The 22,799-nt window shown below is 38.5% G+C and overlaps 1 protein-coding gene and 1 pseudogene across 9 annotated transcripts in view; one reads left to right on the top strand and one right to left on the bottom strand.

The window, feature by feature from the left end:
• Positions 1-22,799, bottom strand: part of FAT3 (FAT atypical cadherin 3) — a 677,903-nt gene that overhangs the window by 155,074 nt on the left and 500,030 nt on the right. The gene's annotated exons all lie outside the window — the stretch shown is intronic.
• On the top strand, positions 18,078-18,162 carry LOC118146052 (small nucleolar RNA U13; annotated as a pseudogene).

Here is a 22,799-nt window from a genome sequence, read left to right on the forward strand (position 1 = left end):
AAAATCCCAGTTTTTTCCCAGTTTTTGGGGAGAAATTCAAGCTGGTGGCAGAAATTTACATAAGTAATGAGGAGCCAAATGTTAATCACCAAGACAATGGGAAAATGCCTCCCAGGCATGTCAGAGAGCTTCAAGGCAGCCCCTCCCATCACAGGTCTCCTGTAGGCCTAGGAGGAAAAAATGGCACTGTGGGCTGGCCCCAGGGCCCCCCTGCTCTGTGCAGCCTCAGGACATGGTGCCCTGCATCCCAGTTGCTTCAGCTCCAGCCATGGCTAAAAGGGGTCAACATACAGCTCAGTCCATTGCTTCAGAGGGTGCAAGCCCCAAGCCTTGGCAACTTATATGTGATGTTAGGCTTGTGGGTACACAGAAGTCAAGAATTAAAGTTTGGAAACCTTCATCTAGATTTCAGAGGATGTATGGAAATATCTGGATGTCCAGGCAGAAGTTTGAAGCAGGGACAGACTCTCATGGTGAACCTTTGATTTTGATACGGCAGTTCAGAAGGAAAATGTGGGGTTGGAGCCCCCACACAGAGTACCCACTGGGGCACTGCCTAGTAGAGCTATGAGAAGAGGACCACCATCCTCCAAACTCCAGAATGGTAGATCCATCAACAGCTTGCACTGTATGCTTGGACAAGCTGCAGATACAATGCTAGCCCATGAAAGCAGCCAGGAGGGGGGATATACCCTGCAAAGCCTGAGGAGTGGAGCTACCCAAGGCTGTGGGAGGCCACCTCTTGTATCAGCATGACCTGTATATGAGACATGAAGTCAAAAAAGGTCATTTTGGAATTTTAAGGTTTAATGAAAATCCTATTGGATTTTGGACTTGCATGGGGCCTGTAGCCCTCCTTTTTTGGATAATTTCTCTCATTTGAAATGGGTATATTTACCCAACACCTGTACCCCATTGTATCTGGGAAGTATACTAACTTGCTTTTGATTTTACAGGCTCACCGGTGAAGGGACTTGCCTTGTCTTAGATGAGACTTTGGACTGTGGACTTTTGAGTTAATGCTGAAATGAGTTAAGACTTCAGGGGACTGTTAAGAATTTATGACTGGTTTTGAAATGTGAGGACATGAGATTTGGGAGAGGGCAGGGGTGGAATGATATGACTGGGCTGTATCTCCACCCAAATCTCACCTTGAATTGTAAAAATTCCCATGTGTTAAGGGCAGGACCAGGTGGAGATAATGGAATCATGGGGGTGGTTCCCCCATACTGTTCTTCCTGGTAGTGAATAAGTTTCATGGAATCTGATGGTTTTATAAATGAGAGTTCCCCTGCACAAACCTCTTGCCTGCCACAATGTAAGACATGGCTTTGTTCCTCATTTGTCTTCAGCCATGATTGTGAGACCTTCCCAGCCATGAGGAACTGCGAGTTAATTAAACTTCTTTTCTTTATAAATTACCAAGCCTTAGTTATGTCTTTATTAGCAGCATGAAAACAGACTAATACAAAGAGTTTTCTTTGAACTGCTTTTAAGAACTAACATTTTGCCTAAAAAAGTTGTGTTTTTAGGAAAGACTGCAATTTGAAAATGCTCAAACTGAAGAATCTCTGATTCACGGAACCAAGAAAACTGAGGACTTGGGGCTAGTGAATCATGTTAAACATTTTGCTGAACTTTCTCTTTGTCCAAAGATGTTGCATTATTGGGGAGAAAATCAGCTCATAGTCCATTTTTTCCAAGTACCCGTGGTCTGTCTTCTGTAGGACACTGATTCCTACAGGTGTGTGACCCACTCCAGGGCCCACCACAGGGCTAGTGCATAGTTGGTTCTCAATAAATATTTGTTGGTTGAATGCATGCAGGCATGACCTTTGCATTTCAGGACAATGAAGATGTATGTCTTTTATTCCCCGTGTTTAGACCCAACAACTGCTAAATGGTAGCTTTTTTAGAAAGATCCTTGACCAATTCACTTTGGCAGCAGCTGCTGATATTACAGCTTTGTCCAAATCTTTTCTTTGCACTTCAGGAAATAAAGTATTTCCTAGCCTGACATCTCTTAAAGCTTTTTTTTTTTTTTTTCCCTGCAGAGAGGTATGCATCAACTACTAATCTCATCACATTTCCATTTCCTTCCAGGCTCATCTGCTCATCATTTTCTATTCATAAAACTTGATTCTAATCTTCCCTAGCAGCAGGAACTAAACACCTCCTCAAAGTTTCTTTAGCACAATGGTGATTACCACCCATGTGCTCACTCCCCCTTTCAGACAGATGGGTCCAATCTATGTGTTCACATGTGGGCCGTTAAGAAACTTCTGCCATGAACCAAGATGTGACATCATATTAGCCTCAGGTCTAAATCCCTCTGTATTTATTTCACAACTCCCCTGACATCAAGGCCTTAGTCGATATACTATTCCACATTTCCTTCTCCATGAAACAGAATTTACCAGATATAAATTACAACAGAAAGTATATATTGGTAGCTTCCCTTCTATTTCATAGTGCTGAACTTCATGCTTTAAGTTACTTTTGTCTTGGCAGATTCTTCATGCTTTAGCTCCACTGATGATGCTATTTGGATTTAAGCACTAATTCTTCCAGGCACCAGATTTTTGGCTTTCCTTTCCACAGTAAAGGTTTAATGCAAAAATAAGGACACGGCTCTAATTACTAGCTGAGCAAACACTGCTTTCTCCTCTCAAGAATTCAACACGGGTTTCTAGGTGATTTAGCAGGTAATTTAACACCTTGCTTACCTAAACATATGAATTTTAAATCAATCAACTTAAAGAAATTAGGCTCATGTGTATGTATAATATAGACCAAGGTAGAAATCATGAACTGGTGGCCCAGAGATAGGCTTTCTTTTATTTTGGCCCATATAGTATATTGTAAACATATCTGCCAACATTTAAAATGAGAGAGATTTCTCATAAAAATTCAAATTCCTAGCTCTCCTAAATAATAATAATTAAAAAATACTGGCACACCAGTCTCTGTTGTGTCCCTAGCACTACAATAATGTCAGTTATCATTCATTATCACTGTTGTGCAGAAGCCTTTCTTAGAAAAGTACTTCTTACTGCTCATGTTCCTATAAACAATGGTTATAAAATATAAATGGACAACACTGCATGTTCAGACAAATGAAGAGAGTATATTTCTATTACAAACAAAAACAAGAATCACTCATTTCTGATGTCTGATGGATTCTGTGGGCATCTGTGTTTGCAACCCTTGGTTTGAGATCTTGATAACAATCTTTCTGCAATGACAGCATGTATACTTTAATGTGTGGTAAAGATAAAACTGTAACTCTTGGAAGAGACCATTCAGAGCAGCAGAGCTATACATGCATCATTTCTTCTCTAGGTATTATGATTTCAGATACTACAGTTTTAGAAGAACTAAAAGCAATTAGAATAAAAACTAAAGGCATCTTTAGCCACACCAGAGTTAAGAACAGAAATGTGAGTCATCTTGGACAATTCTCTCGCTCCTCCCAACATCTCATCAGTCACTGACTAGGGATGTAGCTCCCAGTCACTGACTGGGAATTCGATATTGGCAGTCTCTCAGTCACTTTCTGTTGCTTATAACATAGTACCTAGTACCTGAAATTGGGAATTTATAAAGAAAGGAAACTCATTTCTTACAGATATGGGGGCTGAGAAGTCCAAGGCTGAGGGATGCATCTGGTGGGAGCCTTCCTCCTGGTGGGGACTGTGGAGAGTCCTGAGGCGGTGCAGGGTATCACACAGCAAGGGGGCTGAGTGTACTAACTTGCTAGCTCAGGTCTTTCTTCCACTTGTAAAGCTCCCAATTCCCTGTTACGATAATCCATTAATCTATGAACCCAATAAATCCACTCATAGCAGAGCCCTCAGGATCCAATCATCCCTTCAAGGCCCCGTCACCCAATACTGCCACATTGGGGATTAAACTTCAACATGAGTTTTGAAGGAGGCAAATATTCAAGCCATAGCAAGCTGCCCTCCCCAGGACAAGTGTGGCTCTGTGCCTGGATGCACAGCTTGGGAACAATGAACGAGGGCTGAATTCAGTGCCCTGGGGCCCTCTTGGCCAGGTGTCCCTGCATAGGGCACAACCTGTACAATGATAAAAATGCCCCTAAAGTTCTGTCTCTTAAATGTCAGTTATATTTCTTGGCCCCTTCTCTACCCTTGGTGCCAAGTTCTCATTATCTCATGCCTAAACCATTGCATCTGTCTTCAACTTGGTCTCCTTGACTCCAATATTGCCTCACCCAATGCCATTCTCTAGAAGACCGATATTCCAAGCATGTTAGTCTCCTGCTGAAAGGTTTCTACTGGCTCCTTATTGCTTACAGCAGATTTCGTAAATGGTGTCATGGAGAACACTAAGCCTACAAGGTGCTCGCCTTAAGAGGGGCCAGGATCCTAGAAGTTTGAAGACCATTATAAACCCCTCTTGGAGCTTCACACTGCACATGATCGGAGGAAAGATCAAGGGCACCTAAGCAAAAGAAACTGTTTAACCATTTAAACCAGTGTTTCCAAAATGTATTTGACGGCAGAATTCTGAGTGGTGCTTATTAACACCCTTAGGTCTGATATTTTAAGGAATATACTTTAAGAAGTACTTACTTACAGGATATAGTCAATACTCTTCAGTATTAACATACAAGATTCTATACTATTGAAACCATCTATCCACTGGGCTTTCCTTAGCCTCCAGTTTCTATCTCCCCTACACTTAGAGTTTTAATCACAGAATCAGATCACTTAATTCAACATAAATTTATTGTGCCTGCAATGTGCAATGTTATAGACATTGGGTGTCTTAATCTGATTTGTGTTGCTACAACAGAATATCTGAGACTAAGAAATTGATACACAATAGAAGATTTTTTGGCTCACAGTTCTGGAGCCTTGGAAGTCCAACATGAAGGTGCCATCATGTGGCCAGGGCCTTCTTGTTGCTTCTTTCCATGGTGGAAGGTGGAAGGACAAGAGCAAGAAGGCATAGCATATCCTTTTTATCCAGAACCTACTCTTGAGATAAGACTCTCAGTCCATTCATGAAGGCACAACCCTCTAACCTAATCACTACTTAAAGGTTCTGCCTCCAGACATGGTTGCACTGGGGATTGTTTCCAACACAAGAACTCTGGGGGACATATCCAAACCACAGAACTGGGTTAACAGTGGTAAGCAATATGGGCTTCTTTCCTTAGGGAGCTCACAGTCTATTTGTTCTTCCAACATGGAGCATGTACTCCCAAGGCCCTTGCTGCTTTGATTGGGGTTCCCACTGCATGGAATTCCCCTTACTCCCTATTCTTGTAGTTCTTTTTTTTTTTTTATTTTTGAGATGGAGTTTCGCTCTTGTTACCCAGGCTGGAGTGCAATGGCGCGATCTCGGCTCACCGCAACCTCCGCCTCCTGGGTTCAGGCAATTCTCCTGCCTCAGCCTCCCGAGTAGCTGGGATTACAGGCACGTGCCACCATGCCCAGCTAATTTTTTGTATCTTTAGTAGAGACGGGGTTTCACCATGTTGACCTGGATGGTCTCGATCTCTTAACCTCGTGATCCACCCGCCTTGGCCTCCCAAAGTGCTGGGATTACAGGCTTGAGCCACCGCGCCCGGCCTCTTGTAGTTCTTTTATAATCCTCTGAGGCCTGCTGAACTGTCTGTCCCTTTATGATGCTTTCTCAGAGACCATATTCATATAGAATTACTCCTTTGTATGTTTCACTTGAGTTTGTTTAGACACTAACATGTCTCCAGTTTCATATTTAATTGTTACATGTCTATCCTCTTTAACACCCCTGAATTCAGTTAGTGTGTAAGCTCTCTAGGGGATAAGACAGTGCTGTATCATCCATTGTACTGGCAGCATCCAGCACATGACCTGACACGTAACAGATGCTGAACTAACATCAGTTCCTTTTGGTTTTCCTAAGAAGCATCAGGAACTAGGCCCTGCATTGGTGAAGAAATTATCCTGTTTTATTTTCCTACTTCTAATAGCATGTTATTTTAATTTTGAGTTGGATCTTTGATTGCTAATAAATTAGGTAGATATCCTGTTGGTTGGAAACAAACATTATTCATTATCCTATTAACAGAGCTATTAAAAACCCTGTATACTCTTGTATTCATCACACAACAGGTAGTGTTTGTTCTTTACACATAATAAAATTCAAGTCCCTGGAGAAATGTCTCAGGATACAGCTGCTAACACAGAAAGATGGTTCATCTTAGATAAAGTATTTTAATTACTTCCACAAGACGAAAGGGAGTATATATAAATTTTAAATAAAGATCAACTCAGTAGACTTAAATAGATTCAGACAGATAAATTCAAGGTGAACACTATTATTAACTAATATTTAGGAAGTATTTTTCGTGTATGTGTTTTCAGCACATTTATTATACGTATATTTACATTCACCAGTTCTTGCTTTCCAGGAAATGTGAGACATGCATGTTTAGTCCCAGGTCTAAATGATGTTCTTCTTCTGTGTTCCTTAATAATTTATGCTCATTTCCATCAAATCACCTATGCACCCATATTATAACTGCCTTGTGTGTCTCTCTCAAAAGTATGTATGTAGCCAGATGTGGTAGTTCATGCCTGTAATCCCAGCATTTTGTGAGGTGGTGGTGGGAGGGCTGCTTGAACCAAGGAGTTCAAGATCAACTTGGGGAACATGGTGAGACTCTGTCTCTATGAAAATTAAAAAATTAACTGGAGATAGTGGTGTGCACCTTTGGTCCCAGTTACTAGGGAGGCTAAGGTGGAACAATTAATTGAGCATAGTTGGTCCAGGCTGCAGTGAGCCATGGTATGTGTCACTGCACTCCAGCTTGAGCAACAGAGTGAGACTCTGTCTGAAAATAAAGTGTATCTCTCAGTTCTCAGAGGGCAGACATTATGTCTTTCTTTTTTCTGTTCCTGGTGCCTAGGGCAGGATAAGTAAAGGAAATGTATGGAAAGGGTAAATTGCCGAAGACAGGAAAACTCATACATGAAAAATATTAGCAGAGAAATAAGTGAATGTATCCAGAAAATAAAATCAATCACAAATGCAAAATATAAAAGTGACCAAATGAAAAGTCTGGAAATGTTACTAATATAGTAAAGAATGTTTAAAGAAAATCACATGAGTGTTCTAATATCTCTTTTGTTGTAAATTCTTGCAATTTTAAAATGCTTTTTAAGCACTTACATGATTTTAAAAATCCACTTTCCCTGAGATAAGGGGAAAAAGCAATTATCCTTTGACCATGAAATCACATGGATTCAGAAATCCAATAACTTAAGAGAATGAATACTCTCCTAAAAAAATAATTTTTTTAAAGCCTAAAACTTCCACTCCAACTACCAGTGAACATTCATCCACTTAAGTTCCATTTAAAGGCTTGAATGATTCTTCACTTTTGCTTTTCAACAGGGGAGGCAGACAGCTAAGGAAGAACATTCTCATCATTCCACCCCAGTTCCACCCCAGGCAGCCCCTACCATGAGGTCTAAGTAATGCGAAAACAGTGGCTGGTGAACTTTCTGCAGATGTCCAAAGCCAAATAGATTAAATGTGTTAAATCATGAAAGGTAAAGGAGAGTCATACTGCCTCAGGAGTCAATTAAAAATGTATAACTCAGTTGTGTATCCGTAAATTCTAGAAATGGTCTTTTTGCCTAGCCAAAAACATTGAAAAGCCATTGGAAAAGAAAGACTTCCAATAGGTACTCAGTTGTTTTGCTGAGTGAAAACAGTATACATGTAGTTATTACAGATGATAATTTACAATCCTGGACATTATTCTCAGAGTGTTATTATGACAATCAAAGTTAATTCCCGACTAGAAGCTAAATTAATTCAGGCCAGAGTCATCTTGTGCTTAATAGATGTATCCTCACCATTCATTTTGTGAAGCAGGGCATGACATTGCCAAAATAGTTGTGCTTTCTCCCAAAAATATTCTCAGAAGATGAGGCCCACAAGTACCTATGGGTGAAAGGTCTTGAGATTTCTGGTGGACAGCACTGGAGAAAAGTGAGCAATGAATAATGTATGTTTCTTTGTAAAAACTTTATTTAGTAGTGAGCCAAAGCTGTTTCTATTTTATGGCAAAAGCATTTTGGGAGAAATATTCCCAAACAATGTTTTAGAGTACGTGAGAGGCAGCAGAGATTGCCAAGCATGTGGAGAGTTTAACACCACAGTGCACACTCACGGAAGGTTATTTGCTCCAACTGTCCTGAAAAATCTCATTCTATACTTAAACATGTAACTTTTTGAATAAGCATCTTTCTTTCCCTTCTGGCTTTGTCAAAAGAGTATGTCAGGGTTTTTAATATCCAGTCAAAGTAGGAAGAAATAATTCAACAAAACATACAGAGAATGTTCTGGGAAACCTTGTAGTATAACAGTAAGAGGAACCAGTTTATGAAACTTCCATACTGATTAGAATTTTGCTACACTGAAAAATCCATCAGAAAGCTTATGACAAAAATGATTCTTAGATAGGCTTTAAGGCAATAGGGATATCTATTGATCATAAAAAGTTATCTGTTTGCATGCTTCAATTGATAGGACCATTACTATAACATGCAGGCTCACAGTCTTCTCTGGAAATCTCTAGAAATTAAAAAAAAAAAAAAAAGATTACATAAGGTAAAAGGTCACTGCATCACCAGCAGCTGAAGGCTACTTGGTAAAGAGGTATGGGCACTGTCCAAGTTCTGATCCCTTTGGTTTTGAAATCTGATGATCAGAGTCCTAAGACGTATCACTGCAATCCAGGAAGGCTAATGTGAAGCCCATTATGTCCTCTTACATAGCTTCTCCTCAGACAGACTTAGGGTCCCCAGGTTGGCCCAAGTCTCAGTGCTCTATATAAATGCCTTTGAGTTTGTGGGTCTGCTGCCAGGGTAATTTATTATTGAAAGCTAAGAGTGACAGGGACTCATCACGTTCTGAGACTTCGGTAGCAACAATAATATTGAGGCCCCCTCATTCATACTACTTCCAAGCACTTTAATATCTGTGATCACATTTCATTCTCTCAACAACTTGACTAGGAAAGTTGGTCAAGCAACATTAACCCCACCTGTTAATGGATGAAAAATCCAGCAAGAACAAAAGCTTTGCCCAAAGTCACTCAGCTTGTACGTGACAGCACACCATATGATACTCAGCACGTTATGAAGTCCAGGTGGATACCACAACATTCCGGAGACTTAAATGGCATCAGTTCAAACTTACACACTATTCTAGCAAAAATTAACTAAACATATTTGTTGAATAAGTGGGGAAGTAGCTTGTCTTCATCACAGAATTGTATTGTTTATATCAGAATACTTTGAATTCACGATTCCTGATCTGTACTATGTACTATATATTCAGTAATTACTCCTTGAGGACCCGCAATGCAAAAGCAGTGTGGGAGAGAGATGACGATGAACAGAAACATGGTCCTTGCTCCACAGGAGCTTCCCATCTGGAGGAGATGACAGCCATGATTACAAATCACAAAGGGAGGTGGAAGTGAGACAAGGCTCTGTATGTAGGCCGTGTGCAAAAGCAGTCAGGCTAAAATTTCTCAGTGGGATCATCAGTGCTTTGGTACCATTTTAAATGTTACTCTAGTATCTTGGGGAACGTGGTGCTTTAAATAAATGCCTCTTTATTTAAATTAAAAAAGGGGGAATTAAATGTCCCCACAGTAAAAATCTATATTATTGAGTTCTTATAAGGTGATTACGGAATTCTTCCTCATAAAATGGGATGTTTTAAATCTATCTGCAGTGATGATGTATTTGTATTGTTTCAGAGGGTTTCCTAGAGAAATTCTCAATGTCCTGCTTAACCTTAAGACCTGTACTTCTTATGAAATGCTGTAGAAGAAAAGATTACAAGTTTAACACATCCTTTTGAAATGTAAGAAGTAAAGGTTAATAGGAGAGTAAGTTTATTTGCCCCAATTCTCCCTACTACCCTGATGCACTGTCTCAATGTGAACAATAAAAAATCAGTAGCTCTATTTGTTTCTGGTAGCCTTTTTGAAACAAGCAGGGAGACTGATTCTGTGAGGCCTGATTCCAAGGACAGCAGGGAGGATGAACGAGCCTTCTTGCTAATACTGTCACACAGCGGAACAATTCTTGACACTGTATGGCTCCTGGGCTCCTGTTACATGAGTAATACATTTTCTGAACTAAAACAATGTTCATTCTTCCCAAATTACAGTAATTAATTCCACTGTATTACAAAAACTAACTCAAACACACGGAAAATTCTGTTTATTTTTAGTAATTCTATGTAAAAATTAAACAAGCTTGCTTCTTATCTAATGGCTATGTCATCGATTTTTGTAATCTACATGTCTTTATTGTGTGTTTATGAATAAACACACATACATACTATCTCTCACACACACACATATACACAGTGATGTATACACAGACACACACCTTTTAACTGTGGTTTAGGAAGACAATCTGGGCGAGATTTTAAACGTCTTTGAATTGCTGCAGATAGGGATTGGGATCCAATTACTTGCATCTGACACCACCACATTATAATAGAACAAAATTCTCTTTGCTATTCTTTAGACCTTAAGTACCATGGCTACCCACAGAGTCTCTGATCATAAGGAAAGGACCCCAGATGAATGGAAATCAGAGACAAAAATCAAGAGTTGGTATATCCTCCGTAACACAGTGCAATCAGCAGACCAAGCAGATTACTTGAAATTCCAATTTCCTCCCCCTCTTCTGAGAGTATACTTCATCTTCTGCTTTTCCAAACATTTTGAATTGTGACTGAGGATTTTGTAAGATATTACTATTTCAGTCTTCTGAATTTTGCAATTAAATACACTCTTAATAGATGTCACCTTGCCACCTTTTTAGAAAGGTATAAGAGAAAAAAAATTAGCTATCACAGGAAAATAATTCATAGTTAAGGCTATTTCTCCTCTCTTAACAACATTCTGTTGTCTCTTCATGGCAACAAATGTCTATAATCAGAGTCTGGTTTGAGCTTTCTAAAGACATCAGTGAGATGGGCAAGGATAGGAAGATCATATCTCTTTTTACACATATAAAAGGAAAAAAATAAAAGACCACCCTAGAAGTGACTAATATTGCATCTGAGAGATCTTTTAAATAAATGAATCAAATTCTCACTTTATTGTCCAGATACGAGGAATCTTTCATTTTCAAAAGAGTATAGGTTTTGCTGTATTTATGACTTTCTTCCTAAAGATGAAATCTCTACAGTATCAGTAGCTAATGAGGCTTGATAACTTTCTAGAGAAACTGAAAGGACAATGCTAATGGCCTGGGGTTCACAGAGAAGGTATAGATCCATTACAACTAATTTATTTTCCTAGCAGTTTTGTATGTCTGATCAGACACCTCAAGGGTCAATTGCCATGACTTATTTTTTATTACTTAACAATTCTGTCCCCAAATGCCATTCTTCTACTCAATTTCACTCTTTTGCAGTGTAATTGGGTCTTACTAGATCAACGGGAATCATTTTCATGGTTATCTGAACATGGTTTGTAGTCTGGGGTGAAGAATTATGGCTTGCTCTGCAAAGGTGCACATTTGGGCTTGGTGAGCATCTTGCAAGGCTGGGGTCAGGAATCTCATGATCCTCATCATTTCCCAAAGCTGGAGGGCTGTGGCCTACCTCAACTTGAACCCTCTGCTTGTGACTTCACATGGCAGCTCCAGATATAAAATGTCTGTGTCAGCACCACAGTTTGGTTGCCAATAATGAGACTTCTCTATAATCTGAAAGAGTAACTTAGCTCTCAAGCAGGAACTGTGCAGAAACTCAAGAAGGATCAGGCAATCCTTCAAGGAGCCGTCTTCGCAACAGTAGAGAGTAAGAGAAAAAATTACTTCTGGATCAGACAGGTTTGCCATGAGAAGCCTGGTTTTTCCCCTGCTTCTGGGCTGTACAACCTTGAGTAAATTTAGATTACGTCTCAATGTCCATATTTGTTACATGGGAATAGCAATATCTACCTCACAGAGATTTTACTAGAAGTAAATAACATGTTAATTATTCAACAAACATTTATACAGAACCCACTACTTTCCAGATACTAGGTTAGGTACTAGAGGTTAGGCACTGAGGATACAAACATAAATTACTTCACCTCATCTTCCAGGTGCTTTGAACATAGTATGTAATAGTCCAACATAGTGCTTTGCGTATAGCCAATGTAGGTTTTAAATGTAGGTTTATGGTTTTACTAAATCATTGTAAATTAAGTTTTCTTTAAAATTTGTTAACACATTCTTAGAAATAGAGCACTAACTGCTATCATTAATATCTATCTATCTATCTATCTATCTATCTATCTATCTATCTATCCTCATCCATCCATTCTTCTAGTCATTCATTTGTGAATAGTTTGTGTCCATCAGCTTAACACATTTACAGCTGGAATTAACAAAAAATTTAGTATTCAGTAGACCTCTGGAATGGCTGAAGATTTGAGAGCAAGAGCTGTATAAGTAATGATTTTTATGATACTAGTCTCATGGAACAGTCTTAATGCAGATGACTTTGTCTGAAGACAGTGAGAAGCTCTTCCAGGAAAGACCCTTATGTGAACTGCCATGATTATTCTCTGAAAACTCCAATTCAGCATTGCAATCACGAAAATGGCTATGATTAGCCCCCTAGTGACCTGAGAGTGTTAATGCCACTTCCCAAAGTGTCAAGCAAATAATCAAGAAGAGCATGGTGCTGGAAAAATCAGGCTTGTCATTCAGCACAAGGAGGTTTCAGATATGCATGCCCTAAGTCAGACATGACATGCTCAAACTCCACTGAGAGTTCCTGCAGGGAGGTGTTGTAGAATCTTCCTGGCCTGTTTATTATCGCATTTAATTAGCCACCAAGTTCTGTTAATTCTACCACCTAGATGTATCTAAAACCTACCTCCTCTTCTCCATCCCCTACCTTAGTTCAGATCCCCATTCATTCTTATCTAGACCTGAGGTATAGCCTCCTGACTGGTCTCCTTTTATCTGATCTTGCTCTATCCATAAGCCATGCTCTTTTTGCAGGCTCAGGGATCATTTTGTAAAGAAAATATGATTATTTGTTTGCCAACATTTTCAGCATGATCTCTTAGCAAACATGCATGCTGTGCCTACTCTTCCTGTCTTTGTGGTTTTGTTACACACACCTTGTTCCTTCTCTCTGGAATATATACATTGTTCCTTTTTCTTCCTGACTACCTGGCAAATGTCTACTTTTGTTTTTCTTCATTTATCAGTACTTATAATGTTCCAAGAAATAAGACCATTGCTTTTTTAAAAAATTGACTTTATTTCTGAGTGCCTTATTATTATGATAACTAATTGAAATTATCTCATTTAACTTCCAGAGTAAATGTTACTTAGACTTTAGGGTTCAGTTAAAGTGCCATTATATTGCAATTTTAAAAATCATACTGCCCTGGACAAGGTCAGCCTCTGCTTCTTCTAGGGCTTAACAGCCTTTGGCATAGCCTTTTATGTAATCCCTTCTCTACATTCCTTGTGCTTGTTTGCTGGATTAGCAACAAAAAGAACTTGCTGTATCCTTAATACCTAAGCCAGTGCTGGATGCATATTAGGTACTCAAACATGTGGTGTCCTGCTGACACAGGTGACAAACGGAACCACAGCTTGCTTCTCTCTCCCTTCCAGAGATAATCCCTTTTCCAGAAGAAGCAGGTAGACTTCCATAGGCAGGGTCTGGTTGTTAAGAACTCTTACCATAATTAAACCAGTAATGTACTCCCCTGTATTAAAACATCAGATACTCAGACAGTGCTTTGGAGACTTGAAAACTTCATGTAACTTCCAAAGGTACCAATTTATCACAAAAGAATTATTGGGGATCCAGAGCTTCCTGGCATATTAGGTAGTAGCACATATTAAACAGACGCTTTGCAGCAAAGGAAAGTATACTTAAAAGCACTGCTCTGTTCATTGATTATCTAACTGAATCTCCTAATTAGCATTAGAAAACCTTTCAAAAATAGATATAAAGAATATCAAGAAGCATGTATATACCCCTACACAATCATCACTATTGTGAGGATTCTCAAATCTGTACCTACAGCTTCAGTCTCCTACATAAGCTTTCACCCCATATATCCAATGTCTTAATGGGAAGTTTCACTTTTTTGGCTCCCTTGCATCTAAAACATAACGTGCCAAACTCAACTCATACCTTCTCTCTCAAACCACATCTGCCTTTCAACCTAGGGACCCTGCTTTTATTTACTTAAGCTTATAAAGGTGTGGGCTCCACCCTCTCTGTCTCATACTGATGGTTCTCAGAAGACTGTTGTCCATCTCTTTACGTACGTTTCAGTTGCTGTCTCCTAGACATGGACCCTACAGTTTGATAACTAAGTCACAATCTTATATCTGGCATTCAAGCCTTAAGTCTATTCCTCATCTAGGACATTGTACACATGTTGCTAAAAGAATCTATCATTTTGTAGATAAGAGACCACCAAGACTACCAAATTCCATCACAGCCTTGCTTCATATTACCTATTCAAATTGATTTCCTAAACTTTCATGTACGAATCTTCTGCTAGTAACACCAGAATGTGCCCAGTTCACTTGAGTCTTCCCCCAAACCTTCCAGAATGCAAAATTGGTTTATTTATATATTAAGTGGTTACTGAGCTTGTTTTTTCCAGTTGCATCCATACTCTCTAACAAGGCACACGTAGCTTGCTGACATCCAGCCTTGTGCCTCAGTCTTTACTACCCTTGTTTCCCACTGCCCCTGTCCCCCTATTCCATGCCTTTTCTCCTCCCTAGGCTCTAGTCAGCTGCTTACCCCTCAGCTAGCCTGCTGTTCTTATGTCTGGAACACTGTGCAATGAGTTTCCTTCCTGGGTCCAACTTCCAATCTCTTTCAACATCTAACTCAGTGGTTATCCCTCAGGGAAGCGGTCTCTCATCATCTTTCCACCCTTCAAGTCAAGCACACCTGCTTTGTGATCTCTCCCAAAGCACTTATCAAACTGTCCCTTAGAAGACAGGGGTGGAGGGTCATTTGTATTTGTATTCCCAGTGCTTAACCTCTAGTATCTGGAAAGTAGTGAGTTCTCTATAAATGTTTGTTGAATAATTAATATGTTATTTCATTTAATCCTAGTAAAATCTCTGTGAGGTAGATATTGCCATTCCAATGTAACAAATATGGACACTGAGACATAATTTAAATTTACCCAAGGTTGTACAGCTCAGAAGCAATGGAGAAACCAGGATTCTCATGGAAAACCCATCTGATCCTATGTTTTTCTCTTACTCTCTACTGTTGTTTGACAAGAGGTTTGTTTATTGTCAGTTTTAAAAAATTATTAAACCATAAGTACATTGAGAGTATAAGCAATATTTTATTCATCTTTGTGTCCCTAGCCACAGAGCAGGCACTCAAAATATGCTTACTGGATTAATGAGTAGGTGAGTGAGTGAGTGAGTAATGGATGAAAAAATGCCTGCTCAAATCTCATCCTACTTCCAGGGGCAGTAATTGTTATTTCACTTCTATTAGCTTCTATGTCTCAAATTTTATTTTGATCTTTCTATAAATAGATTCTAATAGCACTCAGCCACTCTCTGTATTATAATTAAATTATACATTGTCTTTAGTCTTGTTTGCTTCCTTGCTCCTTAAACTTTTCTGACAATGCTACCAGTACCTAGCATAAGAAACAATTAGTAAATTGCTATGAGTAAATTAGTAAATTAAATGAGCAAAAAAATATATCTGATGGCAAAAATAAAATCAGTAGAAAAAGTAAAACAACAGTTAGAAGACAGAGTAAATCTGAGGACGGTGACAGGAAACTATAGGCAATTGGAATTTATGATCTATAACTGAACACGGAACTCTGAACAATTAAAGTCATTCATTCAACAAACATTTATTAAGCAATTTTTATGTGTTCTCATTATGCTAGGTACTGGCATTATGGCACAATATAATTTATTGAGGAGACCAAAGCACCTCCTTTAAATTATTTTAAAAAAGACTGTTGTATTAGAGATATAAAGAAAGGATACAGAAGAAGGCACAATCAACTGCAATTGTGCCCTTGGGGGTCTTCTCACTGCTTTAAGGGCTTTTTATCTCAAATGAATGAATCTAAGGCCTCACAGAAATCATTCAGCCACCAGACAGTAAGACACTATCATTATCCTAGACTTGAGATGATATGAAATCTATTTGCTATGCCTAGGTCACCAAGAAAAACTGAAAATGGAGCCTGGATCACCTGAATGATGTTGCCACTCCTTGTTTAAATGCATGTTTTATAAAGTCTGTATCTCTGTGGTCTTCAGGGGGAGCTGAGCATCTATAAGATGGAATTGAAAGATGGATGCTGTTGATCTAGGCCAGAGTTTCTCAACAAGGGCAGTATTGACCATTTAGGGTCACATAATTTTGGTTGTGGGAGCTGTCCTGTGCTGACAGCATACTTGCCTCTCCTGACTAGGTACCTGCTCTCTGCTATTCTGACAACCAAACACTGTCTCCAGACATTTCCAAATGTCCCCTGGGGGTAAAACTCGCACCTGTAATGAACAAATGATTTATTCAAGGCTTCAAAAATATTACAGGTTTGAGAGCAACTGGAAAACAAAACATCAATGAATTTCCTTACATACATTCCCATATTCAATGGCAAAATGCCGAGTTTTAGAAAGAGGATAAACCATTGGACTGAAGGACATTCTAATGGCACTATAAATATTGTGAAAGATTTTGCTTCAACAAATGCAAATTGGTAGGTGAGGGGGTGGGTGATAGGGAAGACAACTCAAAATCATTCATAATGAAGGGTCAGCTATCATGGAAAGGACCTGTTCTACTCATTTTAAAGAAACTGCTTTAGTTCTTAGGCATAAGAAGACCTATGATAAAGAAGACCTATGAAAAAATATTTTTTAAAACTACATAATAAAAAGTAGTCTTATTTGAGATGTGAATGGAATATTCTCGAGATGTAAATGGGCATTTTTCAGAAATTCCTAGAAATAACAACAGATTGTGGAACTAAGTAGAATTTTGACACGTTAAAAATACATTAATAAACAGGTTTGAAAATTTCTAGGAATTCCACATGGAGACTAGGGTTGGTTGAGCAAAATTTTCTTCTTGTACAAATTCAAAAGCAGGTAAACATACATTTTTATAACCAGTATCATCAACTTCACAGTAACTTAAATTCTGTATAAACCACTAGACCTGGAGTCAAGACAAAAAGAACTGTGGTTCTGTTCCTTTCCTTGCTCCATCGGCCTGGGATTGGATCCCTCTGAAGCTCACATCCTCACCTTCCGAATGGACAAATAGTGTCAACCTCATGGAGCTGCAAATGTGATAATGTAATGTACATAAAAGTAATTGCAAACTCTAAAACTCAGTGTTTACATATCAAAATTTTGATGTTATTTTTTTTTTGATACAGGATCTCACTCTGTCACCCAGACTGAATGAAGTATAGTGATGTGATCATGGCTCACTGCAGCCTTGAATTCCTGGGTTCAAGGGATCCTGCCCCATCAGCCTTCTGAGTAGTGAGGACTACAGGTGTGAGCCACTATGGCTACTTTTAAAGACGTTTTTATAGAGATGGGGGTCTCACTATGTTGCTGAGGTCGGTCTCAAACTCTTGGACTAAAGTGATTCTCCCACCTCAGCCTCCCAAAATGCTGGGATTACAGACATATTCTACCTGGCCCAAATACATTAACTTTAATCAAGTTTTATATATGCTATATATGTTTAATGTAGGAAAATCACAGGAAAATAAAATATTTTAAAAAATCACTCATGATTGCATTACTCAGAGATAACCATTAGACTCTCATACATCCTGAGCATGGAATTTACTAAGCATTCTAGAGTAGTCTAGTAGTTTTAAGAGTATTCAGATTAAATGGATGTCTAAAAATGGTTTTTAAATTAAATTTTAACTTAATTTTTTAAAGTAGTATGACCACCTGATCTTTCCCTTCAGTACCATTATCATCTTACTGTTTTCTGTTTTACAGTTTCGGTCTGGGATGCTTTTGTAGTTCTTAAGTGTGATAACTGGGTTTTCACATACATGAGAGATTGTCTCCCTCAAATCTTATTGTCCATCTGATGTGAAATAATAATAATAAAATTTCAGCCCGTTTTCTTGCACGTAGCCATACCAATAGTAACAATGACATTTATCAAGTGTTCTGCATTTGTCAGTCAGTCTGTTTGCAACCACACAACTGAGAAAGCAGTACTGGCACCTTGCCCTCTACCACAAGGATCAAGTACACCAGTAGCAGAGTCAGGGAAAAAAACGACTTGATATGTGGAAACAAACAAATAGAACAGAACACTCTGCCTTCAGGATAAGCAAAGTTTTGGAACCCTTTCTGTGGATTGTGATTCTCAACAGAAACAATGTAACCCCTGTGTAGTGAGCTGAATGATGGCCCCAAAGACACCAAATCCTAATCTCTGGAACCTGTAAATGTCATCAGATTTTAAAAAAGCGTCTTTGCAAATGCAATTAAATTAAGAATCTTGAGATGAGGAGATCATCCTGAATTAACCTGGTGGGACATAGATGACATCACTAATGTCCTTGTAAATGAGACACAGGGAGATGAGTTTACACTCAGAAGAGGAAGAAACAGAGATTAGAGGAATGTGGCCACAAGTCAGGGATGCTGCCAGCCACCAGAACCTGGAAGCAGCAAGGATTCTTTCCCCAGAGCCTCTGGAGGACGCCTGGCCCTGCTGACACCTTCATTTCAGCCCAGTGAAGCACTAAGCACTAAGTGTCTCTCAGAACTATTGACTGTTTTTCTTTAAACATAGCTACTTACATAACATTTAGATACATCTTAATCACACGGCACACATAGTTTCCTCTCTTGTCTTTCATTTAACTTTTTTAAACAAAGGCACACTGCCTGTGAGGTAGCCCTGCTCCACAAGGAGCAGTTAAAAAAAAAATACAGAAAAGTTAAAAAAAAAAACACCAGAAAACAAATTCAAACTATTTAGAACTCCTCTTAATAATATGGATAATTCGTTTTCTAGTATTAGTCAAGGTGAAACATTGATGATTTCAAAAACAGTCTCTGAGAATCTATAGCTATCTCATGAAGGTAGTATCTGGGATGAGAAGCTCTAGACCACCACAGCAATGTAAAACCACTCCCCAAGGGGAACGTCACACTTAAAGTATATATACATATGTATATGTATATGTATTTATATATGTTTACATATATATATGTTTATATAAACATATATATATATACACACCCACTCCCTGGGAGGTGTCAGAGACCCAGTTGTTCAGTACACCTGTGCAGAGATATGGGAGTGCCACCACTGGCCAGCATGCTCTCTCAAAGGGAGGAGAACCCTGAGAAGAACAGCCAGCAACAGAAAACGGCAAGAATAAAAAGAAGCAAAGGAGCGTGCCTGTAGTCCCAGCTACTCGGGAGGCTGAGGCAGGAGAATTGCTTACACCCAGGAGGCTGAGGTTGCGGTGAGCCGAGATCGCGCCATTGCACTCCAGCCTGGGTAACAAGAGCAAAACTCTGTCTAAAAAAAAAAAAAAAAAAAGCCAAGGAAAAGGAAATGGGGAGGCCAGCCTCACTGGCAGCATGGCGAATGGCAACAGGGGCCACAAGCTGCAGGCTGAGAGAAGACTGGAGCCTGCACGTAAGCTGTGAGAGAGAAGCACATGGGAACTGCAGGATGTCACTTTAAAGACAAAGATTATCTCTAAGGCGTGTGAGGAAAACATAAAGGACCCTCCACTAGATGAACACTGGAGACATTAAACAATGCCAGCCACTTCCTTAGGCAGTGCGTGCTGCCCACGGTCCGTGTCAGTTCTACAGCCCAACCATCCCACCCACACCTGACTGATGATGATGCTCGGCACTAGTCCTCCTGTCTGTTTCGGCAGGCAAGACTGTATTTTCTATTTTATAAAATATTTAATAGAAACTAATTAAAAATAAAACGTTCTCTACCAGGTCTTCCTCTCACTCTCATTTCATGGCATGTTTTTTTAAAGCATTTATTACAGATTTATTACAGTTCTAGCTAAATTATTATTTATGTCACTTTTACTTAATGTCTGTCTTCCCTGACAGGCTATATCTCCCATGAGTTCACAGGCAATGTCTGTCTCAATCACCATGTATACTCAGTCTCCTAACCAGTGACTTTTGGTACTTGATATATTTCTAAAAATAAGTCTTTGATTATCCAGTTTGCTCTCTGAGGGCACCAGGTATCAGAAAGAAGCCAAATTGCTAAGAATCAATATGCTGAAATAAACAGCATATAAAACGACTAGTTTGCCAGAAGCCAACTTGTCAAAAATCAATGTGCTAAATTTACCAAAACATTGTTTTCTTGTGGCTGTTTATGAAGTTAATTGAAATTCATAGTAGATTGAGGAATTTTAAAAGCTTTTGAATATTTCAGGGAAGCTTTAGATGATAATTTTTTCATTTTGTCATAAGAGCAGTATTTTAGTAAATGTTCATTTTATTGAGATTTAAGAATCCTAGGGAGATTTAGACTTCTGTTGAATAGATTTAACATTAAGGTAAATGTGATAGTGTCCTGTTCTCTTGAGTAATCCCAACCTTATTTCCTTTCCACTGCTTTGGACAGTTTTTGCTTTTTATGTTGAATATGTCGGCCCACTGCTACTGAGTTGACAAATCCCACTTATTACATGTCCTAGATACTAGATAATAACGAATTAGCTTAGCATTTAAAATAGGATGATTTTGGCCATTTCAGATTTCTTTAGCTGTTTTTAAGGTAATTTTCTATTATTTTTGAGCTTAACCATTCTTTAACTTTCAACCAGAGTGACTTAGCCATAATCTGGTGCTTCTGGCAACAAGTTAAATTTTATCACATCATGTGTGAAGGGGTTGTTTCAGGCATCTGAGTATCTTTCCATCCTCTGAATGTCATTTAAAATGTTTTGAATTTTAGGCATTTTATCATTCTTTTACTAACCGATCAAAGAGCATATCAGCTTAAAATTTGTATTTCTAAAACTTAGTAGCCACAATTTCACTATTTCCCATTGATATGGTTGTTCTATATCTTTCCTCAGCAAATTCATATCTATGATGAATATATGAGATACATGAAATTGCAATTGTTGACTATAAATATGCTTTTCCAATTAAACATATGATAAAACAATTAAACCACTTATGCCCATATTTTTCAAGAAATTGACTATTCTTTGAAATGCTTCTATAAATATAGAGAAGAAAAACTCTGCAGAACTTTCTAGAAATTGTCATAGTTATTAAAATGATTCCATCCTATAGTTGATCTTTTAGTAAAGTCTTTTAATTTTATATTATTATGGCATATAATAGATGTACTTGTTTTCAGGGGACATGTCCTAATTTAATATATTATTTGTAAGAACTGAATCAGTGTAATTGGAATATCCATCACCTTAAATAATTATTTTTTCCTTAGTAAATTTGATGAAGCGACTTAAGACGTTTAGAAAACAACATTATTTTAGTAATTGATTAAACATGCTTTTAATTTATAAATTTAAAAAAATTTAAATAAATAAACTGTCTACTTGTAGAGAGATAATGGAGACATGGAAAGTCTCTCCAGTATGGCACCCTGACAAGGCTTTTACAATTATTTCACTCTTGGCTCAATAGAAAAGGAGTCTCTATATAAAGAGGATTATGGCAGAGAAAGGGATGTCTAATTCAAAGGAAAATAGAACCGCAGTTTATCAGCTGATGTGACTATGCTTCTAAGAGGCTTGCCTAGGACTTTTATAAACCTCAACCGTATCTGAAGCAACAGCTTACAGAAAGCAAATGGTAATTTAGGGTGTCTTTTAAGATGCTAGACTTCCACATCCATAGAATCGGTTAAAAAAAAAGCAAACTTCCTAAGTAACAAGATCCTTTTTTTTCTTATATTAGGTAATTGAAAGTGCGCATTTAATTGACACCACCATGCTGGGAGCTGTGTTTATAGAAAGCGGATGCCCAGGGATTGGAAAAGTCACGCTGAACACTACACTTTGATTAGGTAGTTGGGAGATGGATTTCTCTGTCTGAGATCTAAGCTTGAACTTGAAGAAGATTTTCACAGTTGAACTGTCACAATTTTTAATGGCTGTGGGCAAAAGTCTGATGTGATTCATGTCAATATCAGTGGAGCTGGGAGTGCTTTTCCTGGCTGGCCCTCAGCATTCAGTCCCCCATATTTAAGAAGAGGCCCATTTCTTAGGAACAACTGGCAGTGGGATAATGATCTTACAGTTTTATCAAGTTTGTGAGATCATAGTTGGTGATTTCTCACTACCTGGTGCTGATTTTCCTTCTGGTGGGTGGCTTAATAGACATGGTAAATTTTATGAATTTCTTTTCTAACATTAGTCAATTGGATTTAGGGTTTTTTCCCCCCATTCTTGTCTTGGGTATTTCTCGTTGTATTCAGGTGAATGTTTTGGTTTACTTTGAACTTTTCCTATGGCTGTGAGGGAAGTTAGAGCTGGCAAATGACCAGAATTAAAATAGATAGCCTAATATAGTTGCTTCTCAATTACTCAATGTGAACTAATCACACTGCTGTAATTTTATTTCCATGTTGTGGTCTCCTGCTCCTCTGGCTTTGGACCCATTTAAAGGTGTGTACTTGAGGAAAACAAAACAATCTTTATGCTAGTAAATCTCTGGCAAAAGTTTGAAGGAAAATTCAAACAG

This window comes from Callithrix jacchus, chromosome 10, assembly GCF_049354715.1.
Source record: "Callithrix jacchus isolate 240 chromosome 10, calJac240_pri, whole genome shotgun sequence".
Classification (NCBI taxonomy): domain Eukaryota; kingdom Metazoa; phylum Chordata; class Mammalia; order Primates; family Cebidae; genus Callithrix; species Callithrix jacchus.